At 42.1% G+C, this 4,151-nt stretch overlaps 1 protein-coding gene across 1 annotated transcript in view; it reads left to right on the top strand.

Annotated features, from left to right (window-relative positions):
• The window catches only part of CNTNAP2 (contactin associated protein-like 2), a 1,206,610-nt gene that overhangs the window by 317,965 nt on the left and 884,494 nt on the right, over positions 1-4,151 (top strand). The gene's annotated exons all lie outside the window — the stretch shown is intronic.

Genomic DNA, 4,151 nt, shown 5'->3' on the forward strand with positions numbered 1-4,151 from the left:
GGGAGGGCGGGGCTGCAGGTGGGAGGGCGGGGCTGCAGGTGGGAGGGCGGGGCTGCAGGTGGGAGGATTCTATGGGCAGAGTTGTGAAAAATTTGTCATACTGACAATATGTAAGGAGAATTTATCAAGGTTGCATTTAGTGGGCACATGAGTTCTCTGAGATTTCTGTCTGTTACATGTAATAGAAGAGACTGAGTAAAATTAAAGGTACAGGCACAATCTAATAATAAAAGAAATCGGATGGAGTATTACTCTGCCAGAGAGCTCCAAACTGTGTCAGTTGATGGATCACAAATTGCTATCAGAAAATTTCCCAAAGCGATCCAGGCTCATTTCATAATGCTGTTGTTATTACGATCCATTGAGTCAAGTACAATTCATAGTGACCGTATGAAAAATGGATCTGAACCTTGTCCTGTCCTGGGCCATCTTCTGCTCCCGGACACACTGAGCCCATTGCTACCATCTCGTGTCAGTTCATCTCACTGAGGGCCTTCCTCTCGTTCATGCCGCCTTTGTAAGCCGGATGTTCCTCTCCAGCATCCCCCACGTATGTGAGATGAAGCTTCCTCATCCTTGCCTCTGAGGAGTGCTCTGGGTGAATTTTCACCAGGACGTGCGTGTTAGTTCTTTCTGCAGTCCGTGTGATGTCCTGCAGTCTTCTCCAACACCACAGTTCAAAGGCATCAGTTCTTTGGTCCTTAGTCATTGTCCGCTCAGGTGCACAGCAAGTGACTCAAAGAATCAGGCACCTCCGGTGGCGCTAAGCACTCAAGTGGGTATCGTTCCTTCTCCATCATGCGGAGAGGTCTCTGATTACAGACTTTCTCAGTGCAATATGTCTCCCGAGCTCTTGACTGCTGGTACCAAGCAGTTTCATAAATATTTATGTCCTAATGACGTACAAAGGAGGATGAAAACTCACCATTTTATTTTATAGTAACCCTAATGCCAGATTCAGGTCGTTTTCTTCCCAGTCACTTGCTATGCATCTGAGAGCTGGACAGTAAATAAGGATGACAAAAAAAGAATTGATGCCTTTGAGCTGTGGTGTTGGAGAAGAGCATTGAACTTCTCACGGATGCCCAAGAGAACAAATATGTCTTAGAGACGGTCTGGATGGAGTGCTCTTTGGAGGCAAGAATGACGAGTGTGTTGCTGGGAGGGACTATTCCTTGGAGAAGGACATGATGCTGGGAAGGGTGGAGGGTTGGCTAAGGAAGGAAAAGAAGACCTTCAACTAGGTGCAACAGCAGCAGCAGCACTAATGACTTACTAATCAATAATGCCCACAAGTCCACACGGCTGAAGATAATTCAAAGATGCATGGAACAGTACACAAACAGGGCACTGCTAGAAAGATAAGCTAGGCTCAGAAGTCATGGAAGAGGGATATCACAGCTGGTGTCAGAGGGATGCTGGACGAAAGCAGAGAATATAAAAATAAAAGAGTTTCAATTGTATTTAATTGACTATGCTGTCATTTGTCAGGGTTGCTGTTGTTTTGTGCCATTGAGTGATTCTGTGCACAGTAGCTCTAAGCCCTGCCCTCTGCTGAGCCAATCTCAGTGTCTCTGACACACCTACCCTCATTATCACAGTCACTCTGTCAATCCATCTCATCTGGAGTCTTCTCCTGCTCTATCCCGCCACCTTTCCAAGCATGATGCCCTCCAAAGACGAGTCCTCTTGACCATATGCCCAAAGTATGTGAGATGGTTTCAAAATCCTTTTCTCCAAGGAGTAACCTTGCTTCACCCTCTCAGGGACAGATCTGCTTGTTCTGTTGACAGTCCATGATCAATACTCTTCCCCAACACAACGACTCAAAGGCATTATTTCTTCTGTCCTCTTTAGTCATTGTTCAACTCTCTGATGCATAACAGGTAATTGTGAAGACCATGGCCTGGAACTCAAGCACCTTGCTCTCTAGACTGGCATCATTGCTCTTTAGCACTCTGGAGCAGTCCCTGACAGCAGATTTTCCTGATGCAATTCATCTTTTGATTTCCTGACTGCTGGTGCTAAGAGTGTTGATTATGGAACCAAGTAAGCTGAACTGTTAGCAATTTCGACCTCTTCTCCATCTATCATGATGCTGCCCAGTGATGAGAATCTTTGTTTTCTTGATATTAAGCTTCAATCTATGTCGAAGACTACAGTCCTCGACCTTCTGCAGCAAATGATTTAAGTCCTCCTCAGTTTCAGTATGTAAAGTTATGTCATCTGCATAGTGCAGGGAGTTGATGAGTCTTCCTTCAATCCTGATGTCACATTCCTTCTCATAAAGTCTAGCCTCCTAAATGGTCTGTTCCACATCCAGATTGAAAATATATAGACACAGATGCATCTCTGATGCAGTCCTTTCCTAATTTTGAACCATATAGTGTTTTCTTTCTCTGTTCTGATGACTGCCTCCTGCTTCAAGTAAAGGGTGGTGTTTTTTTAAAATAAAAATTTTTATTATTAAAAAAAGCTAAAACCTCAAACTCATGCCATCAAGTCAGAGTTGAACCTCCAGCAGATTTCTGAGACTGGTTTTGTTTCTTTATCTTTTCTTTTTTAAAAAAATTTGTTTTATACTGCTTTACTTAAGTATTGGAAATCAAGGTTTGAGTTAGCTCTTCAGTTCCTTAAGCTTAAGGAATGCCAAGTGTGCTCAACCCTCTTGATTCTTGGACTCCAGCTCTTTGAACATTTCCTTATAATACTTTAATTTGTCTTCCCAAGCTGCCCTTTGTAATCTTCTGTTCAGCTCCTAAACTTCCTGGTTTATTCCCTTTGCTTTGGTTCTTGATACTCTAGTGCAATATTCAGAGTCAGTTCCAACATCCTTCTATGTCTTCTCTTCCTCCTTTGTCTTTGTAATGACTTTTTACATTCTTCAGGGATAATATTCTTGATATCCTCTCATAGTTCATCTGGCCTTCACTCATTAGTGTTCAAGGCCTCAAATCTGTTTCTGAGATGGTTTTTTAATTCAAGTGGGATAGACTCAAGGTCAAATTTAGGTTCCTGTGGATTTTATTTCATTTTCTTTAGCTTCAGTTTGAACTTGCATATGAATCATTGATCATCTCTTGCAGTTAGCACTTGGCCTTGTTCCCACAGTTGGGGCTTCTCCAGTGATTCCTTCCACAGATGTAGTCAGTCTAATTCCTGTGAAGACCATTAGGTGAGATATATATGTATAGTGACCTTTACGTTTCCTATAAAGGTTATTTTCAATGAATGAATTCTCGAACATGCAAAATTCTATCCTTTTCTCTCCAGCCTCGTTTCTGACACCACGCCCATGTGTTCTGACTATGGATCTTTCTTCTCTGTTCTCTATTTTCACCTTCCAGTCACCCATTGTTATTAGTGCATGCTGCTTGCAGGTTGGATCTATTTCTGAATGCAGCTCCCGTTGGTCTGAAGTTGGTAGGAATTATTTCGTTCTCTTTGGCTCTGTTTGTTGGTGCATGCATCTGAACGATGGCAGCATTAACATGTTATCCTAATATGCATAAGGATACTATTCTGTCACTTACAACTGTATTTCTAGCTGGACCTGGAAATGCTCTTTTTTAACAATGAATGTGACCCCAGTTTCCTCACTTTTTCATTTCTGCCATAGTAGGTGATATGAGTAGCTGATTCACTGTATCCTATGCCAAGCCATCTCATCATGCCAATGCCTAGTATGTCAATATTTATGCATTCCAATTTTTTCTTAACAATGTCCATAATAAATCATAGATAACATTGAGAAGAGTCAGAATTCCAGAACATTTAAACCAAGCTCATCCAGAACCTGTACAATCAATCAAGAAGCCCTCATTCACACAGAACATGGCAACACTGCATGGCTTACAACTGGATAACAAGGGCATCAGGGTTATATCTTTTAGGCATACCAATTCAATCTGTATTCTGAGTAAATATAACCATATGACAAAGAGAGTGGCGTCAGGATTGGAGGAAGACACCTTGGCAACCTACATTATGCAGGTGACTCAACCTTGCTTTTAGAAAGTGAGGAAGACAGGAAGTACCTACTGAAAAAGAGAAAAGACAACAGCCTTCAGTAGGGATTACACATCAGCATAAAGTAAGTAAATGACTTAGTGACTTAGTGCTGGACCAACAGGCAACATCAGGATAAGTGG

Source organism: Elephantulus edwardii, unplaced genomic scaffold, assembly GCF_000299155.1.
Source record: "Elephantulus edwardii isolate Elephantulus edwardi_28Jun2011 unplaced genomic scaffold, EleEdw1.0 scaffold00055, whole genome shotgun sequence".
Classification (NCBI taxonomy): domain Eukaryota; kingdom Metazoa; phylum Chordata; class Mammalia; order Macroscelidea; family Macroscelididae; genus Elephantulus; species Elephantulus edwardii.